At 40.1% G+C, this 14488-nt stretch overlaps 1 protein-coding gene across 4 annotated transcripts in view; it reads left to right on the top strand.

The window, feature by feature from the left end:
* The window catches only part of cyth3a (cytohesin 3a), a 70493-nt gene that overhangs the window by 27807 nt on the left and 28198 nt on the right, over positions 1–14488 (top strand). The window contains exon 1 of one of the 4 annotated variants that reach the window (XM_060840205.1): positions 1792–1849. The exons of 1 other annotated variant lie outside the window; for it this stretch is intronic. The gene's annotated coding sequence lies outside the window, so the exon portion shown is untranslated. 2 more of the 4 variants (XM_060840204.1, XM_060840206.1) reach the window with 2 other exon arrangements.

Here is a 14488-nt window from a genome sequence, read left to right as displayed (position 1 = left end):
CTGTGACCATGAAAAATTTAAGCATTCCCCACTTCCTGCCTTGGCACCTTGTGCGATTAGCTGCATCAAGCTTTTGGTTTACTTCAGACAGAAGAGAATGTTAAATGTTGCTTTGGTGCAGTTGTGGCACTGGGACAGAAAAGGGATCAGATGAACTGCCATGCACAAGTATATTGTTGCAGTAAATATGAACAGTGAGGTGTCATGGGTTTTAGTTGAGAATGTTTCTTATTCTTGGAACAATCAAAATATTTCTGAACATCTGGCTTGGTCCAATCTGGTATTAGTGTGAAAGATAGGGATATGAATTTATATTGTGTACTGGAATACATTTTTTTATAATCCCCTTTTGAAATTGGCTCTTTTCTTGCCAAACTTCGTTATGTTTGGCTGACACTGGCTGTCTTTTGTGTGGAATACTGTCAAGGACATGTTCCAGATTTTCTGCAAGTTGTTTTACAATCAGTATGATGCAGAAGTAATCTGGATACCCTTCATTTAGATCTTCGCACAACTATCTAATAAAAGTGTGTGTGTGTGTGTGTGTGTGTTGTTCATTGGCCAATGTCCTGCTCACTTAGCACAAACTGCCAGTAGCGGTGAGTTGTTGAGAATGAGGTGTAGGAAGGCAAAAATATGAAAAAGTTCTTGTAATTTCATCAGGATGCAAAATGAGAGTGCTCCTCTTGAGAGCCACATTTTGTGTTTTTCATTCTTACTAACTCCTTTGGGTGATGCATTCACATAGTAAGATTGGCTTCTGGATTTATTTTGATGTGTAAGGTATTTGGATTCGCATGGAGGCAGAATTAAAAGAATTCCTCCGTATCCTCAATAATTATCAGCCCCATTAAACTTGAAGCCACAGTATGCAGGGGCATTAATTTCTTAAATACCACTAATTTGTATTAATGCAAGACAGCAATGAATGTTTTATTCAAGATAATTGATTGTGTACGAAAAGCCACCACCTTAAACATACCTTTGACAGATTGGTGGGGTCTCACTTAATGCATTTCCAATGCAGATTCACAAAATTGGCATCTTTTAACCAGACAGTTACTACCTTGTTTCTACTGCATCTCAGACCTTTGTCAGTTGTTAAATTTAAATCAGAGACTTTGTCCCATGTAATAGTGTCTACTACAACCTTCCCTACTGCATCTTGAAAGTTAATTTTATAAGGTACCTTTTGTGGCCTCCGGTTGTAATAAAAGGCTGAATGGTCAACTTGTTACATTTGATGTTTTGTCATAGTTGTGATGTAGAAAAGGCAGAAACCAATTTACACCCAGCAAACTCCCACAAATAACAATGTGATGCTGATCATGTTTTGGTTGAGTGATGAATATTGACTTGGGACGCTAAGAAAATTTTGCTGGTTGTTGTTTGAGAAACTCATGGAATTGTCTATGCCAACCTGACAGGGTGGATAGAGCCTTTGTTTGAAATTTTTGGTTTTCAAAAAAATGCTTTTTTAAAAATAAAACTGAGATTATTATGTAATGAAGTGTCTTGATGTATTTGGGGAATTCTTTTTAGATAAACTGGGGAAATAATTACAGTATGTGCACGTACACAAGGGAACAAATGTAAGTATACATGTAAGACGTGTGTTAAAGCGCATTGTAGATTCAGCGTAGGACTGGAACAAATTGAAATGAACTGAAATGATTGGATGTCAGGCTTTGGAATGAGGAGGGAATGTGGCCTCGGGCCAAGGAGAACATTCAGATATTTCCTGTTTATTTGTAGCATCCTTCCATTCTGTCAGTTGAGCCAAGTTCTCAAAGAGAAAAAGTACTGGGGATTTGAAGTAACTATTGAAAATGAAGCCTTTAACTTGCCGGTCAGTCAGCTATATGGACCCTGTTTCATAGTTGCTGTATAACATGCTGTGTATGAGCTTCTTCCAGCTTGTGTAGAATCTGAGCTGTGTGGGTATGGATACATCATATGTTTATCCTTTTAATGCTTATTTGTTGAGTTTTCTGTTTCCATTTTTTAAATGGACTTTTTAAATGGCTGTGTGCAATGACAGCACTTTATTTGATATGCCAAAACCAATCCTTGAAATATTTTAGGATGTGTACTGTGTGAGATACCTTGTAAAGGCAAATCTCTCTGATAGGTGAGTTTTGAAGGGAATAAATTTTAAACCAATTTTTTATGATTGGAAATATGTGCAGTGGAAAGTCCAGTTTAATAGCATGAAAAACAAGCTGATCTCCCCCCTCAGTTTCCCAGTGTTGAAATTGCACTCCCACCCCTTGGTGTCTACTGTGCATGGGATTATCTTCAAGCTGTTCAATGTGCTTGAGAATTAATTAGAAATGCCATAATTAAGCTGTACAGAATGATAAACAGATGAGATGACTTTAACATCAAATGTTTGATTTTGTTTTGAAGTTTAGTTTTATATCTATTCTAGGTTAACTGCACTTGGCATAAATGTGCTGAGGTGTAGTCTGTATTTCATGGGATCCATTAATAAAATTAATGGCCCATTGTGCCCATGCTGGCCCTTTAGAAGAGTAATTAGTTAGTTTCATAGTCCTGCACATTTTACTTCCATGTATGTATCCAATTCCGTTTTGAAGGTAAGTGTGTAAACCTGTTTCTCACCATCTTTTGACGCAGTGCAATCATATCATCATTTGTATTTTTTTATTTTAAAAATCACTACCCTGCCCCTGGCCTTTGTATCCTGGTCTTCTAACTCTGTCCTATGGTTACTAACCCTATTGCCAATTTCTACTTATGCTACATTCTTCAATCTCCCCATAAAATTTCTTTGCTGTAAGGACGATGATCCAAGCTTTTGGTCTTCAAATTATTGAAATCCCTCGTATTCGCTCTCAATGTAGTAAATCTGCTCTGTGGCCTTGCTAAGAGTCATAAAGTTATAGAAACAGGCCCAACTTGTCCATGGTGACTAGGTTTCCTAAACTGATCTGGCCTATTTCCCTGCGATTGGCCAATATCCCTTGAAACATTTCTTTTCCATGTACCTGTCCAAATGTCTTTAAATATTGTAATTATACCTGCATCTACCACTTCCTCTGACAGCTCATTCCTTACGTGCACCACCCTCTATGTGAAAAGGTTGCCCCTCAGGTCCCTTTTAGATCTTCCCCATACTCCTTAAACCTATGCCCTCTAGTTTTGGACTCCCTTACCCTAAAGAAAGGACCTGGGCAATTTATCTTATCTATGCCCCTCATGATTTAATAAACATCTATAAGGTCATGCTGCTGTCTCTGATGCTCCAGGGAAAATAGCCCCATTATTCAACCTCAAACCCTCCAACCCTGGCAACATCCTTATAAATCTTTTCTGCAACTTTTCAAGTTTAATATCCTTTCTATAGCAGGGTGACCAGAATTGTACATAATATTCCATATGTGACATTACCAATATCTTGTACAGCTGTAACATGATGTCACAATTCCTGTAATCAATGCTATGGTTATAGTATGAATTGAACCATATGAATATAGATTAAAACACTCTGAAATAATTATTTGCAGCAATGGAATTTGAGAATTGCTAGGAAAATGTACCACCAGAAAAATGAGTGTTTTGGCAAGTGGTGCAGGAATCCCTGTGGCCATTTCCCCCCTCAAGCAGGTAAGCTGTTTTGGATATTGTTAGGGGGGAACAGCCTTTCAGGGGAAAGCAGCAGCCAGGTCAATGACATCATGACTGGCACATGTATAGCAGGGAGGGTCAAACTGAAGGCAAGCAATAGTGATAGGGGACTCTATAATTAGGGACTGGTATTTCTGTGGCTGCAAGCGAGACTCGAGGATGGTGTCTTGCCTCCATGGTGCTAGGGCATTCTGAGATATTCTGAAAGGGGACAGTGAGCAGCCATAGGTTGTGGTCCACATGGGTATGAATGACATAGGTAGAAAGAGTTGGAATTCTGCAAAGGGATTTCAGGGAGTTAGGTAGGAATTTGCAAATCAGAACCCCTCTGGTTGAAATGTCGGGTTTACTTTCTGCGCCACATGCCAGAGAGGCTAGGAATAGGAAGACAGTGCAGTTAAATACATGGCGAAAAGAGTTGGTGTATGTGGATCAAACATCCTGGACCATGGCTTCGCAATCATCAAAGATGCTTCCCCTTTCATCCCCTGCCCACATTTTGGAAAATTAGATCATGGCGCTGTGTTCCTTCTTTCAGTTTACAAGCAAAAGCTGAAACAGGAGGATGCTTCACAGAAAACAATATGATGCTGGTCCAAGACAATGAAAGCAGGTCTCTGGAACTGCTTGGAATCTGTGGACTTGACTATGTTCAAGTACTCGGTGGAAAACTTAGATGAGTACGCCACCACCGTCATGGACTTCGTTAGCAAAAGTGTGGAAGACTATGTACTAAAGAAGTCAATCCGAGTATTCCTGGTCAAGAACTCGGATCCTGTGTGGATCAGCTGGCGGAGGTACTCGCTGATGTCTCTAAACTTCCTCTCCTAAGCCGAAATCCTACCTGCTTCAAGAAGACAACCATCCCAGTACCAAAGAAAGCACGTGCAATGTGCCTTAGTGACTATCGCCTGATGGTTCTGATCTCTCTATAATCATGAAGTGCTTTGAGATACTGGTCATGGTCCACATCAACTCCAGTCTCCCAGCCTGCCTTGATTCCTGCAATTTGCTTACCAGCATAACAGATCCACAGCGGATGCCATTTTCCTGGCACTGCACACCTTGTTGTCTAGATGCTCTACAAATAACACTTATATCAGACTCCTGCTCATCAACTGCAGATCCGCATTGAACACCATTATCCCCTCCAGACTGATCTCCAAATTGAGACACCTAGGTCTCAGCTCCCCTCTGCAATTGGATCCTCAGCTTCCTGACCCATTGCCGCAAATCAGTGAAGATGGGTAACTGCACCTCCTCCATGATAACACTCAATAGTGGATTGCCCCAAGGATGCATCCTCAGCCGCCTATTATACTCATGACTATGTTGCCAAAGTCCGAATGAATGCCATCTACAAGTTTGCTGATGACACTACAGTGGTAGGATGGATATCAAACAATGACAAGGTAGAAGATAGAAAGGAGATGGAGGGTTTGATGATGTAGTGCAATGATAACTAAAGAATTGATCATTGAGTTCAGAAAGAAAGGAGGATAATGTGCTTCCATCTACAGTGCTGAGGTTGAGGAGGTTGGGAACGTCAAGTTCCTAGGAGTGAAGATAACAGAGAGCCTGTCCTGATTTCCCACATAGTCAGTTTTTTGCGACAGCCATCCAAGGCTGCCAGTGTCATCAAAAACCCATCGAATCCTGGTAATGATCTTCTACAACCTCTTTCTCAGGCAGGAGATATAGAAGCTAGAACACATGTACTGTTTGAGAGTAGTAGGCACGGAGGCGAAGGCGGCGGAAGAATTGTTCAATGTCTCGCCGCGTGTTGAACTCATTAATCCTGATGAAGGGCTTATGCCCGAAACGTCGAATTTCCTGTTGGATGCTGCCTGACCTGCTGCGCTTCAACCAGCAACACATTTTCAGAACACATCTATTAGCAGGTTCAAGAACAACTTCTTCCCTATTATTAGACTGAGTGGACTCTCTAGCTTCCAATAATGCTGATTTTGCCTGTGTGATATAACCTGTATTCCTGTTCAAGTTTTTTTCACCCTGTGATATGTATGTTCTTGCTTTCTATGATCTGCCAGTTCCGCTCGCAAACAAAGCTTTTCACTGTACTTAGGTACATGTGACGAAAAATAAATCAAATCATTGGGATGTCGTCTGGGGCAAGTGGGACTTGTACAAGAAGGACAGGTTATATCTAAACTGGAAGGGCACCAATATCCTGGAAGGGAGGTTGGTAGAGCTACATAGGAGGGTTTAAACCAAATAAAATGACTGAGGAGGAGTTAGAAACTAAGGCCAGTAGGCTGAAAGGAAGAACAAATGGAAAGGTTACTGAACATGGCAGAACTGGTAGTCTGAGATGTATTTATTTTAATGTGAGGAGTATGAGAAGTAAGACAGATAAACTTAGAGCTTGGGTTAATATGTATATATCTCTATGATGTTGCAGCTATTAGAAACTTAGTTGAGAGAGGGACTGGACTGGTATCTTAACATTCTGGGATTGGATGTTTCAGGTGAGAAAGGGTGAGCGAGTTATATTACTGATTAGGGAGAATATTGCATTTGTACTGAAGGGAGGACACCTTGGAGGGCTAATCCAGTGAGGCCTTATGGGTAAGCTCAGTAATAGTGCAATCACTATTGATGGGATTGTACTACAGGCCTCCCAGCAGCCAGCATGTGATAGAAGAACAGATATGTGGATAGATTATGGAAGAATGTTAAAATAATAGGGTTGTTGGGGTCAGTGATTTTTAAACTTTCCCTGTATTGACTGTGTCTTGTTTAGTCCGAAGGACTAGGGCAGGGAGAAGTTTAAGTTGGGGGAGGAAGGGGCAATGGTCTAGTCGTGTTAACACTGGACTATTAACCCAGGGACCTAGGTAATGTTCTGGACACCCAGGTTTGAATCCCAGTATGGCAGGATTCCAAAAAAAAATGTAGTCCTCTGAACCTCTCTTGTGACTAAACTGGATACAAAGATTTCATACAAGACCCGAGCAATTTCCTCACCTACCTCCCTCAACATTCTGTTGAATGGTGACCATGAATCTATTGTCGATTTCAGAAAAAAAACATAAGGTTCACTAATGTCCTTTATGGAAATTGTCAGCCTTATCTGGTCTGGCCTACATGTGACTCCAGGCCCACAGCAATGTGGTTGACTCTGAATCGCCCCCTCGGTTGGGCAGCAACTGCTGGCCTGGCCAGGCTAGTAGTGCCCTCATCCCGTGAATGAATCATTTAAAAAAAGTACAAAGGAGGAAATTTATGCATGGGTCGGAGAAAGTGGATGAATTTCTTAGAGTATTTTGCATCAGTATTCACAATAGAGAAGGATCTGGTGGATGAAGAGTCTTGGGAGGGGTATGTTGATATTCTCAGGCATTTCAGAATGAAAAAGGTGTTGGGTATTTTGAAAAGCATTAATGTAGACAACTCCCCCAGGACCTGAGGATCTATCCCAGAATGTTGAGGGAGGTAGGTGAAGAAATTGCTTGGGTCTTGTATGAAATCTTTGTATCCTGTTTAGTCACAGGAGACATTCCAGAGGACTGGAGAATACCCAATGTTGTTCCTTTGTTTAAGAAGGGCAATGAGAATATTCTGGAAAGTTTATAGGGTGGTCAGCTTTATGTCAGTGGTAGGGAAATTGTTGGAGAAGATTCATAAGGATAGGATTTACTGGTGATAGCATGGCTTTTGCTGGGAAGGTCCTGTTTCACCAACCTCATTGAGTTTTTTGAGAAAGTGACAAAAAATGATTGAGGGTAGGGTGATAGATATTGTCTATATAGACTTTAGCAAGGCCTTTGACAAAGTCCCTCATAGCAAACTGATACAAAAGTTGAAGTCGCATGCGATCCTGATCAGGTGGAAACAGAACTTAGTCATAGAAGACAGAATAGCAGTGGAAAAGTGTTTTCCTGACTTGAGATCTGTGACCAGTAGTGTTCTGCATGGCTGAACGCTTAATAGCATCAATATACAGAGGCATCTGGGCATACATGTCCACACTTTCCTGGAGGTGACAACTCAGTGGATAAGGTGGTCAAGAAGGCATGTGATATGCTTGCCTTCATCAGCTGGGGCATTAAGTATAAAAGTTAGCAAGTCATGTTGCTGTCACACAGAACTTTAGTTGGACCACATTTGGATCAATGTGTTGTTTCAGTCACCACACAACAAGAAGGTTGTGGAGGCTTTGAACTGGGTACAGAAATGGTTTACCAGTTGTTGCCTGATTTGGAGGATATTAGCTTTGAGGAGAGATTGGGCAAAATTTGTTTGTTTTCACTTTAACTATCGAAGGATGAGGGGCGATCTGATAGATGCTTACAAAATTATTACAGGCTTGGATCGAATGGATAGTCGGTCTTTTTCCCAGGGTAGGAATGTCAATTACTAGAGCACAGGTTTAAGGTAAAAGTGGCTAAATTTAAAGGAGATTGGGGGGCAGATTTTTTTTAAGGTAGTAAATGCCAGGAATACTGCCAGAAGAGTTGAACGCAGATATAAAAGCAACGTTGAAGGGTCATATTAACCAATATATGAACAGGCAGGGAACAGAGGGATACGGATTTTATAGAGGCAAATGGTTTTTAATTTAGAAAGCTTGGTCGGCCAAAGGTCTGTTCCTGTGCTGTACTGTTCTTTGTTCTAATTTCCCTGGGTACATGCTGCTTCAGTGCTACGTTTAAGAACTGAACATAGAAGTTTTCACTCTTGCATACTTTGAGCAAGTTGTGCTGCCAATTTTTCTTGATGTTTATCTGAGGTATTTGAGGCCTGGATCTGTAAGATGTTTCCATGAACAAAACATCCATAATTTATGCATCTATACTGTGCTTTGCTTTAGTTCAGGCTATCTCAAAACATTTTACAATTTGATGTGCAATCACCATTGTAATTAAGGGTAATAGTGAGTGAAAAGATTCTTACTGAATGGATGTTTTTTCTTTTCAGAGTGGCAAAGATTATGAAGAGAATTAGTCGTGTTGCACAGAATAGTTTTAATAGGATAAGTGTTGTTTAGGTACTTTCAAACCAGAGTAAAGGTGATAATATACAGATTTACAGGGTGGTAGAATCTGATTCACTAGTAGCTTTTTAAAAGGAATTAATGAATTCTTGAAGGGGAAGCCTTGCAGAGCTATGGAGAAAGAGCTGGATTTGGGGTGTCTAATTAAATGCTCTTTAAAAGATTCAGCATTGGCAGAGGGCCAGTGGCCATCTCCTGTGTCTTAAGATTTCTATTCTGATTTCTATCTGTTTTCAAACAAAAATTTGAATATTTTTCCTAAGCAATTGTACAACTTTTGTTTCTGCTCATTTTCAAGCTGGTGCTAAATTCTTCCTGCTTTTCTAAAAAATATAAAATAAATTGCTTTCTATTTTCTCACTCCTGCTGAGAACTTGTATACTTCCAGATCTGGCTTTACTGACCCATTTATCCCTAGCCCTACCTAATGAGATCTGAAATTTTTTTGACTGGTTTTCTGGAATTGGGGAAAATCCTAAACAGCTGAAGGATATGGTTCCCAAGGGTTTGCATATGAAGCAGTGCTAGGGCAGTGATACATAAACTGAAACCATTTTAACATGTTTGGCAAATTCAACCTTTGTTTTTATTTTGGTTGGATTGCAGACCCAGCGTGAGGTGTTTTTTAAATTGTGTACAGATGGACTTGCATCTTTATTTTCCAATCCTCTATGCTAGTCTAGAGCAGTTATTAGAACATGCTTGCTGAATGGAATTTAGCTTGGCCAGTGTATGTACATGACCAACATCCTGCTGACTTTGGAAGGAAGGGCACTGGAAAAGGTCTGTCACTGGAATCCAGTGATGGGTCAGTGACTTCAGGCAAAACAGGAGGAATTTCTTGTCCTTATGGAGCAACAACAATGCATATGATCAGTGGACTACCTTCATTGTTCTATTTATCGGGACCTTGCTGTTTTCTTTATCTTTCCCATCTTTGGTTTACAGCTGAGAGTTGAAGATGACCATGGGACTGTGGACATCAGCTTTCTTTTTTTTTAAAAAATGGAAAGAACAAACGAACAGGTTTGTTTATAGCACATGGCCCAGAACTTTAATTTTAAGTTTATTATCATTTGAGAACGTTGTAGACATTTCAGCTTTGGAGACACATTATACTCAAGGCTGACAGATGTTTGGATGTTAAAAAGAGTGGATTAAAACAGGGAGGCTGGTGCTGACTCATCTAACAAGGAATGTTAGAAAAACACAAGCCAAATTTGAAATGGTTTAAATTTATCAGAAGGCATGTGGCTATAAAAACTTAGGATAGAGCTTTGATTGTTCTCTGGTTAGCCTCCTCTTACAAACCTTTTGAAAGTTTGGAGAACACAACTCTAGGCATAAGAATTAATTAAGTGAATGTTTTTGGAGCCTACTGGAGGGTATTTGCATTGACTGATGCTATCGGAAATCAAGATATAATCCTGTGTGCTTATGTTACTACAGATCATTGAAACTGTTTAAGTGAACTAGCCAGTTAATCTAATTTATCCCTTAACTATCTGCCTGTCTATGTTGAATGGGGGCAGTGACAAAGGTGATTGGGCTTAAATCATAGACTTTAATTAGATTACCTTGTTGTAGAGTCATAAAGTCATACAATGTGGAAACAGACTCTTTGGTTTAACCAGTCCACACCGACCATGTTCCCAAACTAAACTAGTCCCATCTGCCTGCACACCCCTCTAAACCTATGAACTTATCCAAATGTCTTTTAAACGTTGTAACACATGAACCACCAAAATAAAAAAGTTGCCCCATTTGTCCTTTTTCAAATTTTTCTCTTCTCACCTTTAGAAACATGCCCCCTTGTTTGAAACTCTCCACCTGAGGGAAAAGATCCCGTCATTCACCTTGTCTATGACCCTCATGATTTTATAAACTTCAATAAAGTCAGCCCTCAACCTCCTAAGCTCCAGTGGAAACAGTCCCAGCCTTTTATTTTAAAAATCTCCAATCCTGCCTGAACTCTCTCCATTTTAATAATACCCTTCCTAATAACAGGGTGCCCAGAATGTGCATAGTACGCCAGAAGAGGCCTCACCAATGTCCTGTGCAACGTCAACATAGTGTCCCAACTACTATAGTGAAGGGTCTGAGCAAGAAAGGCAAGTGTGCTTAATGCCATCTTGACCACCCTGTCCACCTGTGACGCAAATTTCAAAGAATTATGTACCTGAGCCCCTAGCTCTCTCCATTCTACAACACTACCCAGGGCCCTACTATTAATTGTCTAAGTCCTCCCCTTGTTTGTTTTAAGCAAAATGCAATAACTTTCATTTATCCAAACTAAACTCCATTTTCCACTCCTCAGCTCATTGCTCCAGTTGATCAAGATCTCTTTGTAATCTTAGATAACCTTCACTGTCTAGTATGACACCAATTTTGGTGTGATCTGCAAGCTTACTAACCATGCCTCTTTACATTCTGATTGTTTAACTTTGTATTAATTTTTTTGTTTAAGCTGTAAGCTTTATGTCTGATATTAGTCATTCATAAAATCTGATGAACCATTGGGGCAATTTGGAGAGTCATTGAATATTTTAATTTTACTGCTTTGTGAATACTGGCTTAGGAAAGCTGATTCGATATGTCTTGTGTCACAAAACAGTCACTTGCTGACCTATGCTAACCCAAATGCAGTGCTACTTCACATTTTGAATCATTCATGGCTATGATCCTTATCTCTAACCACCTCCAGCCCTCTTGGATACTTCAATTCTGGTCTCTTCATGACTGTCCTTGGCACGTTTTTGCCCTCACTACCTGGATCCTAAACCCTTGAATTCCCTTTGACACTCCTTCACCTGTTTGATATCTTTCCTTTTTAAATATAGTCTTAGAAACTTCTCTTTGTTGTCACTTTTGATCATCTGTTCAAATGTCTCCAAGTGGTTCCATGTCAAACTTTTTTCTGAAAACATGTTGGTATAGTGCCCTACAACATTATTGTAGGAATACAGGCTATTATTTAAGTTTGTGCCCTAGTTATTTATTGTGAAACAATCTCAGTTGCCTCGGGGTTTGGCTGTGTTGCGGTTTAGCAACAACGGTAATTACCACCACATCTTTATGACTAAGTGCAGACATCTGGAACTGTCAATGCCTTGTCCAGGAATCTGACTGCATATAATTGGAAATATGAATAATGACGAGTCTGATTTCCTAAGTACCTCACCCATTGTGATGTAATTGTGTAGAATCTGGACTATGTTGACACTATTCCATTCTGTTGTTACTGCTCCCAAAGTACGTCTAAGGGCAGTAAAATGCTTTGGGATATTTTGAGGTTGTGAAAGTTAACATTGAAATGTAAGTCTGTCTGTTTTTGTTACTTGAATTAACTCTTAATTAATAGAAGATTTATTTTGTTGCAAAATTAGAAATGTCTAGAATAGGTAGTGTAACAAATGATTGGGAGAGATGCATTCAATTTTCTGTGGCACAGTGATTGAAATGCTTATTTCCCGCACCTCCCCCTTTAATTACTGGGTCAAGTTGAGTTCAGACTTGTGAACAGATGTCGGGTCTGCTGGCCGCTAAACTGAGAAATGTATAAAAATAAAAATTGCTGTGCTGGTCTCCCCATTTATGCATCATATTCTTCAGTCATTTTGTAGAAGTGCATTGATTTAAATAAAAATCCCTCTGTGTTGGTAAAAGATAAATTGTTTGGGATGAAGGGCAGGTGGATGGAGATTGGAGAGACTGCAGACAGTATTTTGGGATGAGGGGTTAGGCAGAATAGAGAGTGCAAGATGCACCATTGGCCCTTGGTAGAGATTGCACTGTTCATGAACTTGTATTCTGGTCTAAAAAAACAACTCCCAAGGTTGCAAGTGAAATGTAACCATGTCCCAGAGGAAGAAATTATTTAATACTTGATATATTTTGGCTTTCTGATTAAATGTCTGTTTAACATGCAAACTCAGTTCTACAAATATTGCTTTGTGTGCCTGAGTAATGTGCATTAGGATTTGTATATTTGTCTCCTGGTAACTGGGTGATGCAGGCTGTGACCTCTTCCTTCCCTCTTTATTCCTCTATCAGACGCTACCTCCTCCAAGAAAATAAATGCAATTTGTATCATCCAATGTTCACTTGTGGTATGAATGCAGTGTGACCTTTTGCTGTGATTCTGTGCAACTGTGTTCCATCTTTTTGGGTTGCAAGTCATTTTGTATTTTTAAAAGAATGGTATGCTGTGTTCTGTTTTCACTCCAATGGGATGTGGACTGAACAATTTGTCCTGTTTTGACAGTGTGGGCAGTTCTGTTAGATTGATGTTCTCCCTAGGGGTTGGGGGCAGATGCAGTATACTTTTTCTCCTTTTCCTTCCCATGCAACCATTTAAAAGTAAATCATTGTGGAGTTTTTAGGCTTTGTTTGAAACTGGCCGTGTATTAAATCCTAAAACCAAAGTCTCGACTGAAGCATGTTTTGAACAAAAAACATCAAAAGAGTCCCCTGTTAACTGTGCTGGAATACATGCCTGGTCTTGCCTGCAGACTCTGTCTTAAGAGGGTTATTTGGTATTTAAAACCTGTCTCGATCAACAGAATTAGCTTTGCATCTCACAGGGTCACTGTATTGTGGGCATATTAGGAACCGTTTACCCTGAGGTTCCTGCTGTGAGCTTGTGTGGGCTGTGCAGAAGCATGGACCACCTGCGCTTCAGATGTACCTTGGTTCTTGTAAACTCACCACTGGATCAACTTCAGAGTGGTTCTCAAACACAGTCTAGAATGCTAGGGGTCTAACCTATTCATGACCCCAGACTTAAACACTTGACATTCAACCTGTGCAACTGTAAATCACTGCACAAAACTTTAAATACTTTGTAGAGCAACATGCAATGTTTAAAATGTTAGTCTGTAACTAACCCTGAGAAACTAGTAAAGATTATAGTTGGAAATGTGCTATTTCCTCTACATTAGCCTGGTTTGCCAGTTCTCTGTCCTGCCTGAGTATAAAAGCTGGTTCCTGTATTTCTTGTAAAACTGAGACTAATCTAAATGAAAATGACACGTTAGTGCACTTTGAAATGACATGGGACGTGGAAATGAGGGCACTGTTGAGCATTATCCGTCCATTCTCTTGTGACCTAGTTGTGGACTTAAGCAAGATTTCATACTCAATTAATCCTTTTTTTTCCCAAAAACTGTGGCCCAGACACCACTGATGAGTAAAGACACAATGTTAGCAGCACTTGCTCTGTTAATGCAGAGGGAGTGTCTTATTACAAAAACATTGATTTGTACAGCCTGCAGCATGCTGGGGCTGATGCTAAACACTGCAGTATCATTTTGCTGTAAAATCAAGGATGCACGAGCAAGACCTGCAGCTAACAGGTGGCCTGGCAGATTGGGAACTCGTCTTTTTTTGAGAGTCACTTTCCTCTTTCATCTCTGGAGGTGTGCAGTGTGGTGATTATTTGATCTGTCTTTTCAGCAACTGTGAATCAGAAATATTGACAGCATTCTTGCTGCTGCTCAGGTACCATGAAGCTAGAAGATGTGCTAATGATGAACGCTGAACAAAGCTGCACTGAGAGTAGCAGCAGCAGTTTTTCTGCTGCATGGTGCAGAATTTTACAGGGTTGTGAGGGGGAGGGGTGATTTGTTCTCGGTCAACAAATCAAGGGAAAGAGATTGATGGGAAAAGCTGTGCTGGAAGATGTATTGCATTGTGGACTTCTGGTTTTATATTTTGACTGATAATGGTACATAGTTTCAGAATCTAAAGCTGTGTAGCATCTGGTCGGCAGTGTTACTCTTTTGTTTGGAAGCTTGTGTTCAGCAAAACCACTTGGAGAAA

The sequence above is a fragment of the Hemiscyllium ocellatum genome, chromosome 20, assembly GCF_020745735.1.
Source record: "Hemiscyllium ocellatum isolate sHemOce1 chromosome 20, sHemOce1.pat.X.cur, whole genome shotgun sequence".
NCBI classification, from domain to species: domain Eukaryota; kingdom Metazoa; phylum Chordata; class Chondrichthyes; order Orectolobiformes; family Hemiscylliidae; genus Hemiscyllium; species Hemiscyllium ocellatum.
Note: the sequence above shows the minus strand (reverse complement) of the source record. Positions and strands in the feature narration are given on the sequence as shown.